At 45.8% G+C, this 26336-nt stretch overlaps 1 long non-coding RNA gene across 1 annotated transcript; it reads right to left on the reverse strand.

Annotated features, from left to right (window-relative positions):
• Nucleotides 1-21975: 21975 nt before the first annotated feature.
• On the reverse strand, nucleotides 21976-25086 carry LOC133056186 (uncharacterized). Its single transcript, XR_009692755.1, has 3 exons — nucleotides 25017-25086; nucleotides 22921-22996; nucleotides 21976-22635 (listed from the first exon to the last, which is right to left on the reverse strand). It is a non-coding gene; the product is annotated as an uncharacterized LOC133056186 (long non-coding RNA).
• Between the last annotated feature and the right edge of the window lie 1250 nt (nucleotides 25087-26336).

Genomic DNA, 26336 nt, shown 5'->3' on the forward strand with positions numbered 1-26336 from the left:
TTATATTTAGAATGGAAAAGCCACAAGGAGCTGCTGTCCGGCACAGCGGACTCTGCTCCATGTCACGTGGCAGCCTGGGTGGGAGGGCAGTTTGGGGGAGAGCGGGTACATGTTACATGTATGGCTGGATACATGTTACATGTATGGCTGAGTCCCTCTGCAGTCCACCTGAAACTATCGCAGCGTTATTAATCAGCTGTGTGTGCGCTTAGTCGCTCGGTCAGGTCCAACTCTTTGCGACCCCATGGACTGTGGCCCACCAGGCTCCTCTGTTCATTGGATTCTCCAGGCAAGAACACTGGAGTGGGTTGCCATGCCTTCCTCCAGGGGTCGAACCCAGGTCTCCTGCATCGCAGGCAGATTCTTTACCATCTGAGCCACCAGGTAAGACCAATTAATCTGCTATACCTCAATACAAAATGTAGTTTGTTTGTTTTTGATGGATCTCACTGGCATCTTTGGAGCCTGAAAACAAGTATTGCAAGTAGCTAGTCCTAGCCCTGTACACACTCTCTTTTGGTTTAAGTTTATATGAGTTGAGTTTTCTATCTGCAGGAATAGGTAGCCAGAACAGCAACTAACACTTTAAGTCAATATTTTTGGTCTGGATGAGCACTTCCAACACGAATAGCTCACTAGTCTCTAAAATCTGCGTCAGGAAGCGGGATCTTCATATGTTCCACAGAAGCGCAATCAAAGCTGAGATACCAAGCTCTTTTAAACTGCCATATTGTGCTTCATTAAAGCAGGAGAATAAGTAAATCATATTTCACAGACCATTTTAAGGAACAAAGAAATGGAAGCAGTACTTAGGAACCTGAGTTATGAGATGGAGTCGTGAGACATTAAAGACCATTAAAACCATGCAATCGGCAACTGATCATTTGAGAAACAAAAGCCTCTCACCATCTGTTTTACTTAATTTGTCCAACTTAACACATATGAGATGAAGCAGTTTTGCCAACACAGTCTGTGTTTCTGATTTTCTAAACTTACACTACCTCTGACCTTTATGATTAAAATCTAATTAAAAATATGGCTATTTTTAAAAGGTAGAGATGGCGTAATTGTCTCATCTATTAAAGTTATGACTAATTGTTAACCTTCTTAACTTGCTGATTCACTGCCATGCCTTCCATTTCAACCATTTTCAAAGCAAGGTCCAAAAAGATTCACATTGCAAAACAAACTCTGTTGGAAAAAAAAAAAAATACACAATTCACTTTCACTGCATGACCAAAACAACTGGAAAGACTTTTACAAATTTACAAGTCTAATCTCCCAGAATTGTGAATTAACCGAGTATTTGATTCACCTACCGAACTTTTCAATTTAATCAACTAACCAAAATTATTTAACAACTACTCTGTGTCTGTCCTTACCATGGGTGGGCGCTATGAAGGAACAGCAGAAGGTTATACGGCATTTTTCATGCTCAGGATCTTGAAATCCAGTTGGGAAAATAAAACTTGTGAATATGGACAACTTCAATGATGAGATGTGCTTTCTTTCAGAAATATAACTTGCCCATAAATAGAAGGGGAAATCATATATGCAAATAACAGTCTTCTAATCCATTGAGTGCCAGTGTTCTACCAGCTAGCTCTCCCCACAGGGCTCCTCAGAATCCTTAACTGGTGTGAAATGAGTGTCTTTCTGCTGTAACTCTGGATCACAGAGGTACCCTGTGAGAAACAGCCTTCACAGAAATTGAAATGTTTCAGGCTTTCTTCTTGAGACTTTTGATGTGGGGCTCATGTGGACCCGCCATGTTCTCTGTCCATGGTCCTCAGTGTAAATTTCATGTCTGTTCTGAACAGTCATGAGGACCTCCTGTCTGTCTGGTCTCATCTTTTCATGAGGATGACTCAGTATCTCCTTGATGTGTTTCCCAAGGAGCCTCCGAAGTTAATCCCTCATGCACCGCATAACTGTATTTGAGGTTAGGTCGTGTGCAAATCTGGCAAAGCACTTCACAGCCGTCCTCAGAGAAAGCGTTGACAGGTGCAACTTTACTGCTCAATTTTACTTATCAGGACACAGAGAGCATTCAGGAAGGGCTAAGCATATTTGGTCCCATCACTTCATAGGAAATAGATGGGGAAACAATGGAAACAGTGTCAGACTTTATTTTGGGGGGCTCCAAAATCACTGCAGATGGTGACTGCAGCCATGAAATTAAAAGACACCTACTCCTTGGAAGGAAAGTGATGACCAACCTAGATAGCATGTTAAAAAGCAGAGACATTACTTGGCCAACAAAGGTCCGTCTAGTCAAGGCTATGGTTTTTCCAGTGGTCATGTATGGATGTGAGAGTTGGACTGTGAAGAAAGCTGAGTGCCGAAAAATTGATGCTTTTGAACTGTGGTGTTGGAGAAGACTCTTGAGAGTCCCTTGGACTGCAAAGAGATCCAACCAGTCCATCCTAAAGGAGATCAGTCCTGGGTGTTCATTGGAAGGACTGATGCTGAAGCTGAAACTCCAATACTTTGGCCACCTGATGTGAAGAGCTGACTCATTTGAAAAGACCCGGATGCTGGGAGGGATTGGGGGCAGGAGGAGAAGGGGATGACAGAGGATGAGATGGCTGGATGGCATCACCGAGTCAATGGACATGAGTTTAAGTAAACACCGGGAGTTGGTGATGGACAGGGAGGCCTGGCATGCTGCGATTCATGGGGTTGCAAAGAGTCGGACACGACTGAGCAACTGAACTGAACTGAAGCATATTTCAGTCACATTGGCTTCAAAAAGAGTAGGAAAGTCTGTTTATTATCTCCTCTAGTAATGCTTCCTTTTTTAAGTGTGACTACTTCCAGGAAAAAAAAAAAAATCATAAGCAGAAGGTCAGAAAAGAACAGATAAAATGGTATTGATTTGGTGCTCTTCAAAATACCATCTGCCCTGTGTCCGCCCCCTTAGCTCGGGGGTACCACTGCAGCTCCTGGAATAAACAGGACTGTGCCGAACCCCACCATCCTCCACACACACGCACACTTTCTACCACTGAATTCATTTGTTTTCTTTCTAAATACCTCACCTTAGATTCTCACCATTATCTCAGATTCTTCTAAGAGAAGATAAAAGATAGACACCTTAGGAATGTCGAGATACTTCACTGAATTTTTAAAAAATTTTAAGGCATCTCTTGTAGCATATTTCAGGATTAGATGTTCCAATGCCAAGACAATGGAAAGAGACATCAAGGAAGGGAGAAAGGGAAGAAGGAAGGGAGAGACAGAGAGAAAGAAAAAAAAAAGAGAAACAGGAAGGATAGAGAGCAAAAGAGACACAGATGTAAAGAACAGACTTTTGGACTCTGTGGGAGAGGGCGAGGGGGGGGGATGATCTGAGAGAATAGCACTGAAACATGTATGTTACCATATGTGAAATGGATCGCCAGTCCAGGTTCGATGCATGAGACAGGGTGCTCGGGGCTGGTGCCCTGGGATGACCCAGAGGGATGGGATGGGGAGGGAGGTGAGAGGGGGGTTCAGGATGGGGACACATGTACACCCATGGCTGATTCATGTGAATGTGTGGCAGAAACCACTACAATATTGTAATTAGCCTCCAATTAAGATAAATTAATTACTATTAAAAAAAAGGAAGGAAGGATGGATGGAAGGAAAATGCTCACCAAACCTTCGGCATCTTAAACAGCATCTTAAACCTAGAGTGGATCAGAGAATTTACCTTTTCTCATGTATCTAATTAAAAGTGTTCCATGTGAATTTTACATTTGTGAAAGAAAGCTTAGTTCTGAGGCGGAATCCGCAGGCCTGCCCGAGTAAGCCTCCGAGCAGCCGCCCTGTCCTAGGCAGGTGTTTCATCGGAAGCACAGGATTTGATGCTCCGACCTGACTGGAGCTGTTCCCGCTGGCTTCTCCCACCTTCGTCCCCACGCTGTCACCACAACCAGCTCTGACTGCCCGAGCCTCCGCAGTGGCTCTGCGGCGCCCACCGACCAGGCCGCCTCTCGTCCACACCCTTCCTGAGAGTCGCTGCCTCTCGCTGGGGGGTGAGATGGGAGGTGAGAAGAGGGTTTGCAGGCACCAGGCATCCCCTACGGCTTCTTTAAGAACCATTTCAGGATGTCCTGGGTACCTCACCCCAGCCAGGCTAGGATATCTGAGACATTTTCCCCTTCAAATCTAAACTAACAGAGAGCCTTTTCTAAAGAATGGGTAAACATTCCAGAGAGGTTCTTGTTTTTCCCCAGCAGGTCTGCCCATCCCTACAAGTTGCATTCTTGTAAGAATAGTCCCCCAGTGAGTCACGGCAAAAAAGAAACAAGAGTTTCTCAACGTGACACAGGAAGAATTTTTTTATTTGAATTTGCATGTTGTTTATATTTTCAAACAGGAACTGGAAGCAACGGGCTTTGCCTTCCCTGAGCCTCTCCAGTCATCAGTTCTTTCTGAGCTGTTTGCGCACTGCCCTCAGTGGGTGAGCGCGGGGGGCGGGGGGCGATGACTCAATTTCCCTTGCTTTCATCTCACTTGCCCTTTCATCCATCTTCCCCGCCATGCCAGGAGCGGGGACCCTGCCAGGACCGATTCCAGGCTTCGGTTTCTCACTACATCTCTGCACCAGTCCCTCCCTGTCTTGGAGAGTCCAAGTCTCCACCCTCCCGAAGCTCTTCTGAACCCTGCCTTATCCTCCGTTCCTGCCCTTGCGTGCATGTTCCCGCCTCGGCTAACCTTCTCGGTCTCTTTTCTCTCTCCTTTCCTAGAAAAATATTTTTCTAAAATGCCTCACTGCCCTGCCCTTCAGCCTTTGGTCTCCAGGCCTATAAATAACCACTCTGAATTTCACCTAGAATCCTTCTCAGAGGAAGGCGTATGCCTTCAATTATAACATTTTCACACATGATTCGTCATTATTCTCCTGGGATGGACCATCCTCCCGTCACTCTTGATTTAACAGATGAATGAGCCATGTTGGCCTGGTTGGTGCCGGAGGTGTCAACACTCCCCTTTCCGAGGGCGCTGAGAGCGCTGACTGTGTGTCGGCTCCAGTCCTCTGTCACGATCGAAGCGGGACGAACATGTCTGATGTCTCCTGGCGGGATGTGGCTGTGGGGAAGTCCAGAAATGACAGGAAAGGCCCCGAAAGCGGGACAGGTGTCCGTGGGTTAGTGGAGGAGGCAAGGAAGACGGTGGATGGACAAACTGGAGGACAGTGAAAAGCCACTCTGTGGGAAAACGACTAAATGCAAAGTCACCATGATGTTTAGTCCCATTTGGGGGAAGTCAGCTGTGCCCAAGTTGCCGGCCAAAGTCGGAGGCTCTTGTAACCTGGAGGAAGCCCTGGGGGGCGGCAGGTGTATTATTAGACTCGCTACTGCTGGGAAAGAGGAACTGTGGGGAGAGAGCCCCAAGCTCGGGGGAACTCCAGGTCATCGGAGACGGGAAATGCAATCAGGAAGCCTCCTAGGCTCTGCTGGAGTGGGTGGACTTGGACCCGACATTCACTGAAATACTTCTTGGGTCAAGATTACTCAAGGAAATCAAGTGAGATTGGCTCTCTCCATAAGAAAATAAGTCCAGCTTTGGAACCAAGGAACCCAGAGAGAGGAAAAAAATGAGAGAGGGAGACGGATAGTAACCTTGATAAATGGATCATTTCATTCCTCAGGCTTCGATTTTTAATCCATAAAATGAAGAACGTAGGATTGCCTTTTGGCCCAGTTGGGTTGTTTTCAGTCTTACGTGAGAAGGAGGTAAAGAGCCACTGAAAACCAAAAGGTAAATGATTATTATCGCTGTGATTTTTCCAGGATGGAAAGCTTCCATTAGCTCAGTCTAGAAGTGAACACACTACCACATGTTATCTTTAAAACCCGAAAAGGATTTATAGCTGATTGGCATTGTGGTATGGCCGAAGCCAACACAATATTGTCAGCAATTATCCTCTAAATCCATGCTGTCCAGTATGATAGCCACTAGCTATAAGTAGGGGCTTCCCTGGTGGCTCAGTGGTAAAGAATCTGACTGCAAAAGCAGGAGATACAGGAGACGCAGGCTTAATCCCTGGGTCAGGAAGATCCCCTGGAGGAGGAAATGGAAATCCACTCCAGTATTCTGGCCTGAAAAATCCCATGGACAGAGGAGCCTGGCAGGCTATAGACCCCGGGGTCACAAAGAGTCAGACATGACTGAGCAAATAAACCACTACCCCAGCTACAAGTGACTATCAAACACTTGAGTCAGGCTGGCATGAACTATAAAATGTGTTACATGTGCTGTAAAATACATGTCAGATTTTGAATACTCACTACCAAGAAAAAATATACATAATGCATCTCATTAATAATTTTTATCTTAATTGCATTTTGAAAGGATAATGTGTTAGATGTATGCATTAGATGAAATAAAATATAGCATTAAAATCAAAGTAAATAAACTTTAAAAGCTGAAAAGGAAGACACTATACATAAAATATAAGCAAACAAGACGAAACAAAAACACGATTACAGCACTATTCAACCCTTTATTATAAACGAGGCTTTGTGTTAGATGATTTTGCCCAACTGTGGCTAATGAGAGTGTTGTGAGCATATTTAAGACAAGCTAGGCTATGCTGTGATGCTTAAAAAATAAAAATGAAAGAAAAGGTACCGAAAAGGACGATCAGGTTGGTGGAACTGGTTTGTAAAGCTACCTCTGGGTGACTAAGCTAACAAGCCGAACACTTCCGCCACATTCAAAGTGGAGCCGCAGTGGCCCTTAAAGAGAACCTCTCCCCGAGGGCGAGGGCGGGCAGAGCGCGCAGAGCCACGCGGCGGGTCGGTCCGCACAGGCCCTGCGCGGGGAGGCGCAGTCAGCCGCTCCGCAGGCGGCAGGACCGCCCGCTTGCAGGGAGACGGCTGTGCCCACTAATCCAGCGCTTCTCCCAGCTTCACTACTTTAGCGGGACACTTTCCCCACTCAATGCTCCTTGGAAATCCACTCGGGCATTGGAGCTGTTCTTGTGAAACAGGGTGAATGGGAGAGAGAGCTCCCACCGACTTAGCTTTCACGCCACACATGCTTCAGCCCCAGAAACGGTCTCCCTACAAGACGCTGTCCAGGCCCCTTGGGCGTCCCTAGAGTCCAGGCCGGCAGCTCCTGCGTCAGCCTGCCCCCGTGTCCACTCTCAGTAACCGCTGAACACAGGCGCCTTCCAGCCAGCGCGGAGGCCGCCGCGGAAACAGGCGTGCGTGTCTGCATCCGCCCGCGCCGCGGCCCGCGGGCCACTGAACAGACATCCGCCCCGTGTCTCCTGTGGACCAAGGATGCGATGAGGCTGACCAGTGCTCTAAGCGGCGTGTGTATGTTCCGGGGCACAGTCTGTCCGACTCTCGAGACCCCATGGACTGCAGCCCGCCAGGCTCCTCTCTCCGTGGGATTCCCCAGGCAAGAACACTGGCGCGGGTTGCCAAAGCCGCCTCCAGGGGATCTTCCCAACCCAGGGATCAAACTCATGTCTCCTGCTTCGCGGCGGATTCGTTAAGGGCTGCGCCACCAGGGCAGCCCTGCGCCGAGGCGTTTCACAGGAAACGGGTGAGAGAGAAGATGCATAGTTCTACGGTATCATGCAAGAGGTGGGCTGCCGCTGTACCTGCTGCGTAGTCTCGGGAAGCTCACCAGGGTGTGGAGCCTCAGTTTCTCATTTGTGAAAATGAAGAATGAAGGGGTTGGGTCAGATTCTGACTAAGGATTTTCTCACTTCTAGACCTCAGCCTTATTCATCTCTACTCTCTAATCCAACTGTCCATCGCAGCCAAAAGCATACTGATGCCTCAAAGGGTTTTTTGTTATTTCTTTAGTCTCGTTTTGGTCTATAGGTCCTGCCTTGGGGTGCTGGTAAACACTTAACATCAGTATGATTTTATCCTGATTTTTATAAGAGTTGACTGAGAAATGACAATGCTCTGGGTTTCTGTGGGCATCATGGGAGAAGCCCAGTAGAATTCCAAGAGCTGACCTCCTTCTTTGCCTGGATTATTCAGGTGTACTTTCCAAGTCTCCACTCAGCCATCACCCCTTCTAGAAAATCTTCCCCCTTTACTGGGAGTTTGGGATTAGTAGATGTAAACTATTATATATAGGATGATAGACAACAAGACCCTATTGTATATCACAGGGAACTATAGTCAATGTTGTGCAATAAACTATAATGGAAAAGAACATTAAAAAAAAAAAAAAGAATGTCTATATGAAGATAACTAAGATAACTGCTGCATAGCAAATTGGTACAACATTGTAAACCGACTGTCCATCAATTAAAAAAAAATTTAAGAAAGTCTTCCCTTGTTATAATTCCCGAGGGGATTCCAAATGCCCTGAACCACCACTGAGCACCACAATTCCCTAGGCAGCTTCATCATCATCATCATCATTGTTTTTATTGAAAGGACGCCTGACGTGAGGTCTCCCTTCAACAAATTAGCAAGCACCATGCTGTCAGCCACAGGCAGGGGGTGTACAGCTGATCGCCAGACCCCACCCAGCCTGTAGAAGGGAAACTCTGCACTTGTCCAGTGGCTTCTCCCCATTGCCCCCTCCCTCAACCCCAACCTCTAGCAGCATGGTTTTACTCGATTTCTGCGGGTCTGATTACATGAGATACTTCACAGGCGTGGAACTGCCCAGCGGGTGTTCATCCTTCCGTGGCTGGCTGGCATCACCTGGCTTAACGTCCCCTAGGTTCATCCTTGTCACAGGTAGCAGGATTTTCTTCTTTGTTTAAAGGCTGAGTAATCTTCCACTGAATGCATATACCACATAAAGTGACAAGTTTTGAGTATCTCTTATCTTTGCTTTTACTGTAAACTAATTTAATTTTTTATGACTCACCACATTCTCTCTCTCACAATCTACTAGAAATCTTAAGTGATGTCTAGATCTCTTATATAAAACAATAACATAAAATCAGAATATTAGAAAAATCACCTCTTGTAGTAGAAAGAAATTAGTCCGTCAACTTAGAAAAGAAAGACAGAAGACCTGCAGCTTGCAGCTCCTTCCACTTGGTTTTCAAGCCCCATGATCCCCCATGATTCGAATGAAAATTAATTCAAGCCCCAACCAACCACTGTAAAAACACTGGCACTACCTGCATTGGTTATATTAAAATAAAATTAAGACAGCAAAGAAGGGTATTTGGGGGCATACCTACATTCCTGGCTATTTCTTAAGGATTTATGCAGCTGCTCAATGAATAAGATAAATATATTTGAGAAAGGAAATGTTACGAATTAAGCAAAAAAAAAAAAAGAAAGAAAGAAAGAAAGAAATCTGGAGGTGGTGAAAGAAGCATTTTTGAGATCCTGTTCACTTTTTCAAGTTTTTACTTTGGGCTCAGCTTTAGTACCTACTCCAAGCAAAGTACCTGTGTAACATGTGAAATTACCAGATGAAATCCAGGCTCATATGGAAGAACAAGACATGCAAAATGATATCCTGATTTTTAGTAAAGCAAAATGCACTGCAGAACACAATTCTAAGAAAGTAACAGCCATTACCTCACACTAGTCACAGTGCATGATTGAAACCGACAATGACATTTCACCAGGAAAAAAATACATTTTCTGTGTTTGTCTCCACTATTACCTACCTTGGCAGCACGTTATGAAACAGAGTTGCAGCTGAACTTGAACAAGAGCAAACAGTTCCTTTGTCTCCTCCCAGTGCTGGTCGGCAACAGACGCGTTTCCACCAACTGAACCAGAGTGAGCAGGTCAAATGAGAAAACACATACTGGATAAAGAACCAGTGAGGTGGTTTAGTGATAAAGAATCTTCCTGCCAGTGGAAGAGACACGGGTTCGACCCCTGGTCTGGGAGGATCCCACGTGCCTCTGAGCCACAGCTACTGAGCCTGAGCTCTGGAGCCCGGAAGCCGCAACTGCTGAGCCCACACGCTACGACCACCGAAGCCCGCATGCCCGAGTCTCCATCAAGAGAAGCCTCGGAGTGAGAAGCTCCTGCCCGACACGAGAGTAGCCCCCGCTCGCTGCAACTAGAGAAAGCCCTCTTGCAGCAGTGAAGCCTCCGCACAGCCAAAAATAAATAAAGTTACAGAAGTAAAGCATTTCAGTGCTTAAAAAAAAGAAATTTAAAAAAGCTTATTTTTTCTAGCCTTTGTCATATAGACATATGTAGAAGCCAGCCCAAAACAAAACAAACAAAAAAAGAACCAGTGAACTGGGATAAGTAATAATTAGGCAAAATTCTACAAAGGCTTCAAATAGTGACAAGTTTCTGCAGGTAGGGCTCTCTGACCATATCAGCAAACGGTCTCTCTATAAGCTGAATGATCAGAACCTTGTCCTTGGAACTCAGGATGAAGCACATGTGTTTGTTCCAATGAACTCCTGAGGTCCTGGTGACACATGCGCCTCTCCATACTGTCCTGGTTGCCCTGCTTCTAAGGAAGACGCCCGATGCTCGGCTGGCTGTTGCCTTCCTCAGGTGGGCACCTTCCCAGAAGCTGGATGGAGGCAGATGGGGTGTAGACGGAGGGACAACCCCAGGTTTATTTCTCTTAAAGCAAAATGGAAGCTGACGATAGCACGAACCCTGATGAAAACAGAACGAAACTGGGTTCAGAGGGTAAAATGGCGATTGACACTGGCAGTAGGACTTTGGTTAGGAACCACACAAGCTGCTGCGTTTTACGCACCCAGAAGTGCGGTCAGGAGTCAGGTCCTTTCCTGACTCTGAGCAGAATCGGTGCCTCTCGCGGGATGTACACCCTTCAGGACAGCTTCTTGGTGTCCCTCCCTCCTCACGGGGGGGTCCCCCTTTTCCCCTCATTTGTGCCGATAAGCTTCTTGAGCCAGGTCCTATGAGGGGAGCTGCTTCCAAATTTAAATTCATTATGCTCTCGCTGCAGCTGTATAAAAACAATGGAAGCTCGTCTACAGGATCCAAAAAAAAAAAAAGGATCAGACTAATAGGGAGACAGGTGAACAACAGACAAAACGGGTTTTGCTAATGCAGTTCCACAGTGCTAAGAGAACAGATTTCAATACTTTCAGACCATGAATTTCTTGCACCTTGTTTTATGCCCCTGGGTATGTTCCAGTGTCTCCTAGTTTATAGTCTATGGGAACTTGAATAGAATTTTCTATCCTACCGTTGTGTGAAAATTGTACAAATCTTGAAAAAAGTGAAAGTGTTAGGCACTCAGTTGTGTCTGACTTTGCAAGCTCATGGACTGTAACCCACCAGGCTCCTCCGTCCATGGGATTCTCCAGGCAAGAACACTGGAGTGGGTGCTCTCCAGTATACCCGTGGAGAAGCCCTTCCCCTCTCCAGGGGCTCTTTCTGACCCGGGGGTAGAATCTGTGTCTCTGGCACTGCAGTCATATTGAACTGGTTCATGGTGTTTTCAGCTTTACTATATCCTTCTACTTTTCTGTATATTCAGTCTTTCAATTTTTGAGAGTTTGATATTGAAACTCCAACTAAAAATGTTAAAAATAAATCTAAAGTCCAAAACACTTAAAAAATAATTGTAATATATAATACAACTATATGTAATTTTGCTCTGTGTTTCCCATGTTTCCTGTAAATGTGTTATCATACTCTCATAATTTAAAAAAATAAAAAAGAGAAAGAAATTTTTTTAGAAAATGGGTTTTGGAATCAGTCAGGCTTGGGTGCAAGCTACTAAACCATCAAGTACTAATTGGATGACCTTGGCTCTCTTGACTGACCCCCGTTCCTCAGATACCAATGCACATTCCAGACTATTATGAGAGCAATGCAGTTATAACTGGCGGGGCCGGGGGGCGGTTCCCCTCATGCTGGACCTCTGAGAGAATAAACAGAAGCTGCTTAACAACCTCCCACTGGTCATTTCTGTAGAACCCATGGGTATGACGCAGCCAGCCTAGAACCAGAGTGAAAGAGGTCTCTGAGCTAGACTGTATACAGGGCTGTGTCAGTCTGTAAAGAATGGGATAGTTGAAAGTGGTTAAAAGCAACAGTCTGGAACTAAAAATGGAAAGATTGGGCAAGATATTAAAAACAAACCAATCACAACAACCTCCCAAGTCGTAACAAGAGTTGGGCAATAGGAGAGTGGCCTGAGTCACCGGGAAGGAGAGGAAGCTAGGAGAAGTTAGAAAGTGGATGAAAGCAGGCTGGAGAAACTACAGATGAAGAGGGCTTAAGGTTGAGGACGTGAAATGGTTTTTCCAATCCCAATCTGGGTTTATTTTTATCTCCCTCATGAAATGTAAAATAATTCACATGACAATCTGATTGAGACCTTATGGGCACCGTCTCCATTGTGCAAGACAGGAATATTTCGGGCAGGAGACCTCTGCCAAATGTAACAGAAGATAGCCTGTGTGAGGGAAGTCAAGTGCAGCACGGGGAGGCAGCTCAGGGGATCTGGGGCGAGGAGGCCGCTGGTGTGGATAATGAGAGCCCATGTTTCCTTGTCCTTGTTAGAACTGCCTCCTGTTTGTGTCATCGTGGCCTTGATGAGGCAGGACTTCTGATCCACGCCTTCCAGTCTGTCACTGAGGGGGCTGTGCAAGGAGCGTCTGCCTGTGTCTGAACAAAACCCGAGGCAGCTCTCGGATGCTCCCAGAGCTTAACTCTTTCCACTGCAGCACCTGAAATCGATGGGAAACTGCGAAGTTTAGACATCTGGCTCACAAGTCACTAGCTGTGTGTCCTTCAGCATTATGGTGTGGTATCTACAGCAATCTAGATGAGATCTCAAAACCTCTAAAAACTCCAACAGCTAGTGGAGGCCCAGCTTCAGACAATCTGTTCCTAATTTTGCTTTGCCCTTGGAGGACTATTAAGAGTTTATAAAAAAGATTGCCATTTCCATGCTGGCCGGCTCAGGCCGTTCAAGTCTCAAATGTATGGTAGAGAGTGAGAATAATTAGAGTTATGAAAATTCAGTCCCTCCCATCAACTCCCAGGTACAGGCTGTACCAGCATCGGGCAGCTTCATCATCTCCTTTGCGCATCTGTGTTTGTTTAACATTGGAGTGTCTTTGGATGTTCTTGCACAAATGGCTATCTATAAATCCCCAAATATTAGCTGGCCTGGGACTTTCATACGGGGATCCAAAGAACTAATCAAAAGAATATTTTGGTAACAATTCTATGTTTATAGAGACAATCTTCTTTTCCCCTTTAAGGAGCTCAAAGTCCTTTTCATTAAAATATTACAGCATGTCTACGAGGTAGGTAGTAGGTTGGAATGGTAGCTCTGTAATTTATAGACAAGTCGCTCAAGCTCCAGCCAGCACGTCAGAGTCCCAAGAGGCTAGAAAGAGAAACACCCCGCCAGTTGAATGAACACACTCTCCATGCTGTCCTGTAGAAGCGTGCAAGCCAAATAAAGTGTGAATTCAGATCCACTGCGGGGAAGGGAGTACTCAACCAATCTGTAAAATGTATTTCTATAAAGTATCCTTCCCAAATACAGAGGTTTTCAATGATATTCTAATAAAAACATTAGGGAGCCTATATTTACCTCTCAAAACCAGAGAGATACTTCTGTGTGTGCTAGGGTGACAGACTTGAGAAATAAATTACAAAAACATACAAACACAGCATATTAAAAAGCAGAGACATTACTTTGTCACCAGAAGTCTGTCTAGTCAGGCTATGGTATTTCCAGTGGTCATGTATGGATGTGACAGTAGGACCATAAAGAAAGCTAAGCACCGAAGAATTGATGCTTTTGAGCTGTGGTGTTGGAGAAGACTCTTGAGAGTCCCTTGGACTGCAAGGAGATCCAACCAGTCCATCCTAAAGGAAATCAGTCCTGAATATTCACTGGAAGTACTGATGCTGAAGCTGAAACTCCAATACTCTGGCCACCTGATGGGAAGAGCTGACTCACTGGAAAAGATCCTGATGCTGGGAGGGACTGGGGGCAGGAGGAGAAGGGGACGACAGGGGATGAGATGGTTAGATGGCATCACTGACTCGATGGACATGAGTTTGGGTAAACTCCGGGAGTTGATGATGGACAGGGAGGCCTGATGTGCTGTGGTTCGTGGGGTTGCAAAGAGTCGGACACAACTGAGCGACTGAACTGAACTAAACTGAACAAATGCCAGCAAAATTCTCAAGTTGGCCTTTTTTAGGAAGATTGTTAGTAAGACACATTTTTACAAAATACACCTGGTTATCCTCACCATATGTATATAAATGTGTGTGTGTGTATTCTGAAATATGAGAAAAAAATGACTTAAGATATAATAGGAAAGACTTTGCTTGACACAAGGAAAATCGTTGGGCTCCCAGAGTGCAGAAACAAAACATGTCTAGAATAAGTTACCAGGAAAGGTTGTAGGCAGACCTGGTCCCTAGTATTTGCTGGGCTCAGAACAGTAGCACAGTGGAGCTTGATTTCAACATTCTCTGCCCCCTACTTTGAAAAAATTAACATTCATGATAACAAAATAAGAAATGAATAAATTGGGCTTCCCTGGTGGTCCAGTGGTAAAGAATATGCCTGGCAATGCAGGGGACACGAGTTCGACCTCTGGTCTGGGAAGATCCCACAAGCTGCTGAGCAACTGAGCCCATGAGCCACAACTCTGGGGTCTGTGCTCTAGAGCCTGGGAGCCGCAGCTCTGAGCCACCTGCCGCAGCCGCTGAAGCCGCGGCACCCCAGGGCCTCTGCTCCACAAGAGGAGCCGGGGCAGCGAGCAGTCTGCACGCTGCGCCAGAGGAGTCCTCACGCACCACAGCTGGAGAAAGGCCCGCGTCACCGCAAAGGTCCAGCACAGCCAAAAGTAAATACATAAAAGTATTCCCAAAGAAAGAAAGTAAGTCATGGCCATCATGACACGGAGAACTGATCTAATATCTAACAGCACTGAGTTTAATTCTCACTATATCTGAGTATTCTGTTGATAAGTTGGCAATATTTGGATAAGCACCAAATTTTTAAAAATATGTAATTTTTAATTTATTATATAACTATCCTATAGAACTTATCTTTCTTGCTTTCAATCCAGCAGATTCACTAATAATTTTCACCATAATTTATGATGTACAGAGAGTAGTGACTAAAGGATTGAAACACAAAATGTATTCTAAATATATGAATTTGAGTGTATTTTCATTAAAAAAGAAAATTAAATGCAAGATAGGAAAAAGAATTGACTTCTAATAAGTTATTTTTCTCTACGGACTCAAAATTATCTATTAAACTGTAAAAAAATTAAACATTAAAAATGTTTTTGTAAAAATAAAATAATTCTTAATTCTAGTATCTGGAGTTTGCCCCATTGGCATCATGAAGACTTAGAATTACACATCACGTGTGTTACTTACATAAGTGTGACTGTTAAGAGTAATATGGACTGTTTGATATTGTGAAACATTCCCCAGCCTGTGAACCTTGCCCTAATGTGAAGTCAGATCATGAAGTGAAAAATGAAGTGAAAGTGTTAGTCACTCAGTCATGTCTGACTCTGTGACCCCACAGACTGCAGCCCTCCAGGCTCCTCTGTCCATGGAATTTTCCAGGCAAGAATACTGGAGTGGGTTGCCATTTCCTCCTCCAGGGACTCTTCCCGACCCGGGGATGGAACCCATGTCTCCTCATTTGACAGGCAGACTCTTCACCACTGAGCCACCGGGAAGCCCACACGTAGGCGTACCCCATGCAATAACGCTGATGAGTGATCCTGCTCCCCTCTCTGCCACATCTCCCGGGACAGGAGATGTTCAACAGGTGACCCTAAATGTTGGTGTGAAGTTGAAGGACTCATGCAGTAATTGTTGCCACTTCCAGTAAGAGACTGCAAGTATAAGGAAACCCGTTTACAATCCTCTGGGCTTCCTGTTGGTTTGTTTACAAGAAGCCTGACACTGAAAAGAAGATAAGGAACTTTCACAGGGCAAATGAGACTGATCTTTCCATCTTTGGGCAAAATGGTCAGCCGCGTTACGACCTAAATTACCATTTTCTGTAATGATGACCTCAGAATTCTGCTGATAAAGAGATCAAAACACTTTGCACTGAAGTCCTTTCCCTCTTAAAAAAAAAATAATAATAGTAATAATAATTCAGGTTACAAATCCTGTCAAAGATGTGGATCCAAAATTAAAGAGAAGAAAACCTGATACACTTGGAGTATTTTTTAAAGACATTTCTGCTTACTCTTACCCACCCACACCTCCTTCAAAAGCAAATTCACTTGAAAAATTATGAGAACGAAGAGCCCTGGCAGGTGATGCACACTGCCTAGAATTCAGCGTCCTTTAACAGATGTTTGACTTCTAGCAGGCTTACTCTGAACACCTCTTGGATGCTGGCTCACTTTGCCACATGTATCGCCTTTGAGTCAGCTGTTAGATAAGCCTGGAAGTATGGGTGGTTTCATCACCTGCCATGACACAGATCGAAATGCAGATGATTTTCTGCAGACTCAGAAGACAGAATAATGGGAAAAGTCTTCTTTTTGACTCCTGGTTCCCCATCAATCACTTCATGAACAAAAGAGCAAGACAGCCGTCAGCAACCACGATGCCCAGCGGGCTAGAATGACGAGTCATCAGATGCACCAGGGCTCAAAAGAAATAAGGGAGGGACGCACTGCTCTCCTGCAAGGTCTGAGACATGAGAAAATGGCTGTCACTGGTGGTGGGAATAAGCTGATATAGACAGGAAAACAGCAAGTTATCAGCTACTTAAAATTTGGAGACACTGAATGATTAAAGGTAAAACACAAAATCTCCCACCTCCGGTGTCGAGCAAAATAGGAAACCATAGAAGGAAAGATAATGATAAGAAGACGACGATCACAGGACTTCCTGGGCAGTCCAGTGGCTAAGACGCCATGCTTCCAATGCTGGGGGCACAGGTTCGATCTTTGGTCAGGGAACAAGATTCCACATGAAGCATGGTGTGACCAAAAAAATATTTTTAATTTAAAAAGAAAAAAAGAAGGTCTAATATGTATTACTTATTGACTACACTTGAGGCATGATAGTAATCCTCCATGCACATTATCTTTTCTTTTCTAAATTTAGACATAGGAAAGTTAAGACTCAGGTAAGGAAATTTGTCCAAAATCAGGGATGAGACCCAAGTCCAGAACTCTCTGACACTACAGTCCAGAATCTTCACAACTTTATCTTATCAAGGGGGGAGGGAGCAATAAGAAAAACTAGAAATGAAGTAATAAGACAAATAATTGGAGAAAATACTGACCATATATGTGACTGAAATGTAGTTAATACAAAAACAGCCTTCAAAAACCGACAAGAAAAAGATAAAATCATCAAAATGAAAGTTAAGAGTCAAGGAAAACTAAAAGTGTCTAAAAATGAAAAAAAAATGTTATTGTATTCCTTTCTATTCTTGCTGTAACAAGCTACCCCAAATTTATTGGCTTAAAAAAGCATAATTTTTTCTTCTTGTTTTTAAAACTTTTGTTACTGGAGTATAGCTGATTGACACTATTGTGTTATTTCTGCTGTATAGTAATGTGTCAGCCACAGACACACACATATCCTCCCTCCTGAGGCTCCCCCACCCCCACCTCCCACCTCCCACCCATCTAGGTCACCACAGAGCCCAAGCTCAGCTCCCCAGCTTCATTTTCTGTGTTACATGTAAGCTCTGGAGGTCAGAAACCCAACGCAGGTCCAGAGGACTGCCCCCCTCCTGGAGGTTCCAGGGGACCTGTCCCTGGCCTTCAGCAGCTCCTGAAGGCCGCCCCCTTCCTTGGGTCTTGGACCTGTTCCTCCACCTTCAAAGTCAGCAGCTGACACTCATCTCCTCACTGAAATCCACTTCCATCCTCACCTTTTCTTTCTCTGACTTTGACCCTCCTGATTCCTTCTTCCAAGGATATTTGAATGACATTAGGTCAACCAGATAATCCAGGATAACCTCCTCATCTCAGAGCTGTTCACTGAATTCTATCTGTGAAATCTCTGTTACTAGATAAGGCAATGGGCTTAGGGGTGCTAGGACACGGGGATCAGGGCATGCACAGTTTGGGGGGAGGGCAGGATTCAGCAGACCACAGTTGTAACCAAAAGTTCAATTAAAAACAGCAAAGAGATGCCGTTTTCCACCCATTGAACCGATAGCAGTACAGGGGACAACCACACTCTGTTGGTGGGAGCAAAAATTGGCATAGATTTTGGCACAGAAAGGCTGTGTGTGTGTGTGTGTGTGTCTGTGTGTGTGTCTGTATGTATGTATATATATATATATAGAAAACTGACCATTCCCTTTCTTCCTGGCACAGAAAGGCTGTGTCTGTGTTTGTGTGTCTGTGTGTGTGTGTATAAAACTGACCATTCCCTTTCTCCAGATGATCTTCCTGACCTAGGGACCAAACCCAGGTCTCCAGCATTGCAGGCAGATTCTGAGTCACCAGGGAAACATATAACTAACATACATAACTATTTATAAGTGCATATCACTATATCTCAAAGAACTTACCAAGTTATTCCTCCAACTTAGAATTCAGTTTATTGGAGTTGGTCATAAGGAAATCACCACAGACATTAATGAAAGATGCCAGCCTCAATGACAACCACCTAATATGTTTCAGTAAGTAACGGTATTGTCACCTAACAGGACACAATGTTATTGGAGTAGTGTGTGTTCATACTGTAGGAAAGGGTTATATTGTAGAAAAATATCTAAAGATATGGAAATGTCTTAAATGACAAAGGCTACAAATAAATAGCACATTTACCCATTTTATAAAGAATATTTTAAAATTAAAAGTGGGTATTTATCTTCTCTGTCTTCCAGCTTTTCTCCAGCGAACATGTGATACAGTTACAATGATATCAACATTGTTTCCAAAAGAACCTTCTTCTTCAGCTTGATACCAAGCAGGAAGAGCTTCAGCCTCTCCAGGCTATACGGAGAAGGATGAGCTCATCTCCTGGGACATGGCCAGCCTTGGAGTCTTCTCATGTTCCCCACTATCAGTAAAGCCTATGACAGTTCATGAAGATGGAACACTTCCAGGGGCCAGGGAAACACAGCAGAAAGAGAAAGGGCTTGGATCGATGATCTAAATTGGAAAGGCAGCGCCACTATTTATGGCCTGTGTGATCTCGGACAACGCGCTGAACTTATCAGAGCTTTGGCTCGTTATCAGTAAAGCGGTGCCGCTGATACTCACCTTCCAGGATTCTGTGAAGAATAAAACGAAATCATTAAGCGTCACGCACACAGGTGCTTTGGGGTCAGGAACTCAAGCCTGGGCTGTTCCTTCTCCGACTGTGTGACTGAGGCCAGAATACTCTGACCTTTTATGTCTCAGCTTCCTCCACCACAGGATACTGGACTGAATGGTGCCTGAAATTTAACGCTATAAAGCACAGCAACTATAGTTTTCTCTGAGTATAAGCTCAGTAGTGCTTTCTGTGTCACAGGAATGTGAAAGTGTTAGTCACTTAGTCACATCTGACTCTTTGTGACTCCGTGGACTGTAGGCCCCTCTGTCCACGGGACTCTCCAGGCAAGCACACTAGAGTGGGTAGCCACTCCCTTCTCCAGGGGATCTTCCCAACCCAGGGATCAAACCCAGGTCTCCTGCACTGCAGGCGGATTCTTTACCACTGAGCCACGGGGGAAGCCGTCTGAATCCTATGGTGGCTCTATATTTAGATTTTTAGGGACCTCTACACTGTCCTCAACCGGTCCATCCTAAAGGAGATCAGTCCTGGGTGTTCATTGGAAGGACTGATGCTGAAGCTGAAACTCCAGTACTTTGGCCACCTCTTGCAAAGAGTTGACTCATTTGAAAAGACCCTGATGCTGGGAGGGATTGGGGGCAGGAGGAGAAGGGGACGACAGAGGATGAGATGGCTGCATGGCATCACCCACTCGATGGGCATGAGTTTGAGTAAACTCCGGGAGCTGGCGATGGACAGGGAGGTCTGGTGTGCTGCGATTCATGGTGTCGCAAAGAGTCGGACACGACTGAGCGACTGAACTGAACTGGACACTGTTCTCTGTAGCAGCTGCATTGATTTACAATTCCCACCAGCAGTGCCGGAGGGTTTCCTTTTCTCCATGCCTTCTCTAGAGTTTATTATTTGTAGGTTTTTTGGTGATAACCATTCTGACTGGTGTGAGGGATACCTAATTGTATTTTTGATTGGCACTTCTCTAATAGTGATGTTGAGCACCTTTTCATGTGCCTCTTGGGCATCTGTACGTCTTTTCTGGAGAAGTGTCTATTTAGGGGCACCACCACGTGCAAACAAACAGCTGGCGGGAAGCTGCGGTAGGACGGGGAGCTCGGCTCGGTGCTCTGCGACGACCCCGGGGGGTGGGGGGTGGGGGGCTCAGGAGGGAGGGGATACGTGTGGACAGACGGCTAAGTCACGCTGCCGCGTGGTGGAAACGAGCACAACACTGCAAAGCAATGACACCCCACAGAATCACTTGGTTAGAAAAGCCTCACAGCACTGCGGGGTTTAGCACAGGGCCTGGCCTCCCAACTCTGTGAGTACGACAGCTAACACCAGAGGCGCTCGGGAAATCATAAAGCTTTGTTATTTCTCGTGATTCTATCACATAAGCACATGCTGATAGGCTTTGGTTATCATCATGATGACAAAAATCAGGTTACTCTTCTCTTTATCACTCCAACTGGGAAAAGTCAAATGAACAAACCTTTGTACTGGCCAGATTCACAGCTTGAGAAAAATACATCCTTCAAACTCTCTCTCTGACACTTCTCTCTTTGTCACTGAGAATGTGTGTGTTTGCAATTAACATGACCAAACTGATGATCCATGGAGATGAGCCTTAAAAAAAAAATGTTTCTGGAGATCTTTCAGCAATTGCTTAGGTTCTTTTTTTAAAGAGTCTCAAAACTTCTTATCTAGAACACCTACTATGCGAGATCCTTTGACTGAATATTGGGTTGCAATTTTAAAAAAAGAGAGATAAAACATGTGATTGAAATCCTTCAGAAACAGTAAGTCTACTGAAGGAGAAAAAAAAATCCATACAAATGCAAACTACTTAGAAACATAAAATAGAAGACCAAAACGCAGAGGTTTTTAATATGAACACAGTGTACACTTTAGAAAAGCGGGAATAAGAAAACTGACATTCTATGTACACTGAACTGATGAACACTTTCAACATCCATGGTTAAAAAAAAAAAATACAATCTACCTGAAGACCTGGCAAAAGCCCCCCTGCCTGGCAAGGGACCTCAGTCTCTGAAACATCGGCCCTTGAGGTTTTGTCAATGGGATTCTGGCAGCTGCATCTGTCTGTGGGGTCTGCCCTTGCTGCTGTTCAGTCGCTGAATCATGTCCCACCCCCGGCGACCCCATGAACTGGAGCTGTCAGGCTTCCCTGTCCTTCAGCATATCCCTGAGTTTGCAAAAACTCATGTCCACCGAGTCAGCGATGCTATCCAACTGTCTCAGCCCCTGTCTTCCCCTTCTCCCGTCCTCAATCCTTCCCACTTTCTTTTTCTACAAAACCTCCACTTCCGTGGATTCTGTAACTAGTTAATGCGTCTCTCACTGCTGTGCTTCTGGAAACCTCTTTTTCTCACGGCGCTCATAATTCTCTGCTTACTCCCTACGTGCTGCTGTTCCTCAGGGCTTCATCCTTGACAGTGATCTGTAGTCAAGCAAATGAGATCATTCTGTCATTTTTGAGACTGCACCCCAGTACTGCAAGAAACCTGTATGCAGGTGAAGAAGCAACAGTTAGAACTGGACATGGAGCAATGGACTGGTTCCAAAGTGGGAAAGGAGTACGTCAAGGCTGTACATTGTCACCCTGCTTATTTAACTTATATGCAGAGTACATCATGCAAAATGCCAGACTGAATGAAGCATAAGCTGGAATCAAGATCACTGAGAGAATTATCAACAACCTCAGATATGCAGATGACATCACCATTATGGCAGAAAGCAAAGAGGATCTAACGAGACTTTAGATGAAAGTGAAAGAGGAGAAAGAAAAAGCTGGCTTAAAACTCAACATTCAGAAAACAAAGATCATGGCATCTGGTCCCATTACTTCATGGCAAATAGATAGGGAAACAACGGAAACAGTGACACACTTTATTTTCTTGGGCTGCAAAATGAATGCAGATGGTGACCGCAGGCTTGAAATTAAAAGACGCTTGCTCCTTGGAAGAAAAGCTATGACAAACCTAGACAGCATATTAAAAAGCAGAGACGTTTCTTTGCCAACAAAGGTCCGTCTAGTCAAAGTTATGTTTTTTTTCCAGTAGTCATGTATGGATGTCAGAGTTGGACTATAAAGGAAGCTGAGCACCGAAGCATTAATGCTTTTGAACTGTGGTGTTGGAGGAGACTCTTGAGAGTCCCTTGGACTGTAAGGAGATCCAACCAGTCAATCCTAAAGGAAATCAGTCCTGAATATTCATTGGAAGGACTGATGCTGAAGCTCCAATACTTTGGCCACTTGATGTAAAGAACTGACTTATCAGAAAAGACCCTGATGCTGGTAAAGATTGAAGGCGGGAGGAAAAGCGGATGACAGAGGATGAGATGGCTGGATGGCATCACCGACTCAATGGATATGAGTTTGAGCAAGCTCCGGGAGTTGGTGATGGAGGCCTGGAGTGCTGCAGTCCATGGGGTCACAGGTGGACACAACTGAGCGACTGAACTGATGGCAGAAATTAAGAAAACATTGCAAATCAATTACACTTCAAAAATACTAAAGAAAAAGCTCTCCTCTAAACCATGAACGTTTTCAAAGACTCTAGTTTCTGCAGGACACTTCATACAGAACAGCCCCTTTGAGGTGATGGTAAATCCCATCCACACTTCTTCCAGCATTTACCATTCTCTGCATTCTCCACATAACCCAGATTTGCAGATTGCAAACTTGCAGTCCAACTTGCTGGCTATCCCTCGAGGGAACAGGGGCATTTACAAAATCTGAACAAACCTTGCCGAAGCGCTCCGGAGTGGCCGCCCACCTTCATCCTCCCAGGAGGTCTGGTCAATGGCTGGCTTCCTGTAGCCTAAAGTTATAAGTCATGGTGAGCTTCCACATGTAATTCTTTTCCTGAATGACATGTAATATTACACTCAAGAATAAGACCCAGTTCACACCCACAAGGCAGAAGAGTGTGATGTCTGTCTCACTTGACTCCGGAAGACAGCAGAAACAGGATGCACTAGAAAGTCAGAGGGTGCAGGGGACCAATCCGGAAAGCCCCCTATAATAGTAGTAGGAGCTCCCTCACTGCGACCCTAACAAGGCAGAGAGCAGGAAACCATCCAAACCTAAGCTGCAAGTCTCTTTGTTTATCTCTCATGACTCTCCCAAGTGTGTATGGTTTCCCAGCAAAGGAAGATTCTAACAAGCAGATGCCTAGGACTCTGCGAAGATGAGCCTCATTTATCCAGCAGGTCAGCTGACAGTCCCAAGGGACAGGAAGTCCACAAGAGAACAAGCGCAGACAGCGGGTGGAGTGCTTCCGCCGTAGAAGGAGCCAGAGGGGCCTTTGCACCTGGATCAGCTGTAGAGCCGGGGCTGCCTTCCTATCAAAGACGCTAACCTGCTCCTTTCCAAAGCCTGACAAACACGTTCTCTGGACTGCTGACTTCTGATGAAGGTCTTGCATCCACGGCCTTCCTGACCCTCAACGAGACCACCTGGTCTAGTTGTGACCCAGACCTGCACCGATGTCACCCACGGCCTGCTCCTGCTGGTAAACCTGAACTGAAGAATCATGTCCGGCTCTTTGCGACCCCACGGACTGTAGCCCACCAGGATCCTCTGTCCATGGGATTTTCCAGCAAGAACACTGGAGTGGACAGCCATGCCCTCCTCCAGGGGATCTTCCCAACCCAGGGACGGAACCCGGGTCTCGTGCATTGCAGGCGGATTCTTTACCGTTTGAGCCACCCAGGAAGCCCCGAAACCAAACCCCTGCTGGTCTCCACCTCCCCCAGGCCTCCATCCATGTCTAGCAGGCAGCGGGCTCCTGCCTCCTAAACCGAAGTGCTCGCTGTTCTGGATCCGCCACTCAGCCCGCGAGGTGAACGCTCACAGCCAGCCTTTCCTCTGCCACTGAATTCAGATAAAGCAAAAGGCATTAATTAGATCGTACTCCAAACACCAGCTTTCATACTCTGGGATAGATTTAGGGCTCCTAGAAATGAGAAGCTAACAATACCCACGGCTCAGGCCAGGGAAGGGCGGGCCCCAGGGATGGACTCCCGCCCCGGGCGCTGCCCGGACCCGCCTCCGCCTCTGCTCCCAAGCCGTTCAGCCCCGTCCTGACCCCCGGCGCCTCTGGCCAGGATCCGATGGCCCCGAGTTTTCTGCGAACAGCAGTGAGGAGAAGGGAACACTCTGTCCCTGCGATCCGTGGCAGGCACAGGTTTTTGCCCTTGGCAACTTCTTAGATGGTTGAAAGATTTAAAGACTCCAACCGAGTGCACTGCTCTGACTCCCCCCTTTCTCAGAACCCCCTTCTCTACAGCCTGGCCTCTGGTTTCCGTCCCCCGCACTCCAACAACACCGCCCTTTCCAAGGTCATCAGCAACCTCGTTCTGAACAAATCTCAAGACAGGTTCTCTGCTCTCCTCCTCCTTCACCACACCCTCTTTCTTAAAAGGCCCTCCTGTCTTCCCTCAAACTGCGGGCTCTTTTCTCCTTTCTTGCCGCCTTTCTGCCAACTCTTGCCAATTCATATTCTTCTCTGACACTTCCGAGCTCTGGTTATCCTACTAACTGTTACCTTTCTCCCCCTCCTCCTCCTCCATCTCTTCCATCCTTTTCTTCCCCTCCTTCTCCTCCTCCTTCATCCTTTCTCTTCTTCTCCTTGTTCCTCCTCTGCCTCCTCTTTTTCTACATGCTCACACCCTCAGTAACCGCTTCTGCTGCAGGACCACTCAGAACTCCGCGGAGGAACGTTCACCCTCAGCGGTGACAAGCTCCGGGCACTGCCACCGTCCTCTCCTTTGCCACTGGGCTACAATCCTGACCTGCCCCTACTCAGGACAGGGAAAATCCCGACAAGGAAAAAATACCTTTTGTTTGGAGATCAGTGAATCTACATCTCTAACGCTGTCTCTTTGAACCTCAAAATCAACGTCTGGCTTGAAAATAAAATTCAAAGCCTGTTGATGTAGATTCACTTCCTGTCCTTTAGTTCCTTCAGGCTAAAACTGATGCTGACCCTGAAGTGTTCCCTTCAAAGTTCCTTCCAAACTGTTTGCCTCAGTCCTAGTCCGGTTGCTTCCTACTTCTTAATTTTAATCTTGGCACCACCCTCTTGACTTGACAACATTCACAGAATAGTGGATTGCCATTTCTTACTCCAAGAAATCGTCCCGACCCAGGAATCGAACCCGAGTCTCTTGCATCTCCTGCATTGGCAGGGGCATTCTCTACCACGACTGCCACCTGAAGTCTCCCTATTACCTCATCTGGGGGCAGAAAGATGCCTGCAAGAGAGCCCTTGTTCTCACTGAAGGCATGAGGCAGGCTCAGCTTATGCAGAATTACAGACTATGGTCAGGATTTAGAAAGAGGTTTACAGATGCTACGATGAGGGACTGACAGGAGAAACTGACCATGTCCCGAGATTCAGGGGAAAGGGTACGTACAAGCTGAGATTTGAAAGATGAGAAGCAGTCCACTGTCACAGAGTCTAGTGGGAAGGACATTCCAGGAAGCAAACGTGGAGTGTGCAGCAGTCCTGTGCCAAGGAAGCTTGACGCATTTGAGGGTCAGAGGAAAAGGCCAGGATGACTGGACTGCAGAGAGCAGGCTCAGGCTTAGCGATGAGCTGGAGTCGAATCAAGTAGGACATTGTGAACCAAGCTGAGAATATCCATCTTCATCTCCCCTTACAAAGACATTACAGAGGCGTCCCAGGTGGCTCAGCAGTAAAGAATCTGCCTGCCATGCAGCAGACACAGGTCCACTCCCTGGGTCAAGAAGTCCCCTGGAGAGGGGCATGGCAACCCACTCTAGTATCCTTGCCTGGAGAATCTCACGGACAGAGGAGCCTGGCGGGTCACAGCCCACGGGGTCGCAGAGAGTCTGACATGACTGAGCGACTAAGCCGCCGCCGCCACCGGGATATTTACGCAACCACTTTAATCTTTTTTAGAATCTTACGGGTGCAGTTGGTTTACAACGTTGTGGCAGTTTCAGGTGTACGGCGGTGATGCAGTTACATACACACACGGATCGCTTCTGTTTCAAGTTCTTTTCCCACTTATTTTACTATAGAATAGTGAGTAGACTTCCCTGTGCTATCCATTAGTCATTTTTGATTATCTTATTTTAAATTTTACTTTTATTGGAGTACAGCTGTTGTACAATATTGCACATTGTTTGTT

Source organism: Dama dama, chromosome 5 (assembly GCF_033118175.1).
Source record: "Dama dama isolate Ldn47 chromosome 5, ASM3311817v1, whole genome shotgun sequence".
NCBI classification, from domain to species: domain Eukaryota; kingdom Metazoa; phylum Chordata; class Mammalia; order Artiodactyla; family Cervidae; genus Dama; species Dama dama.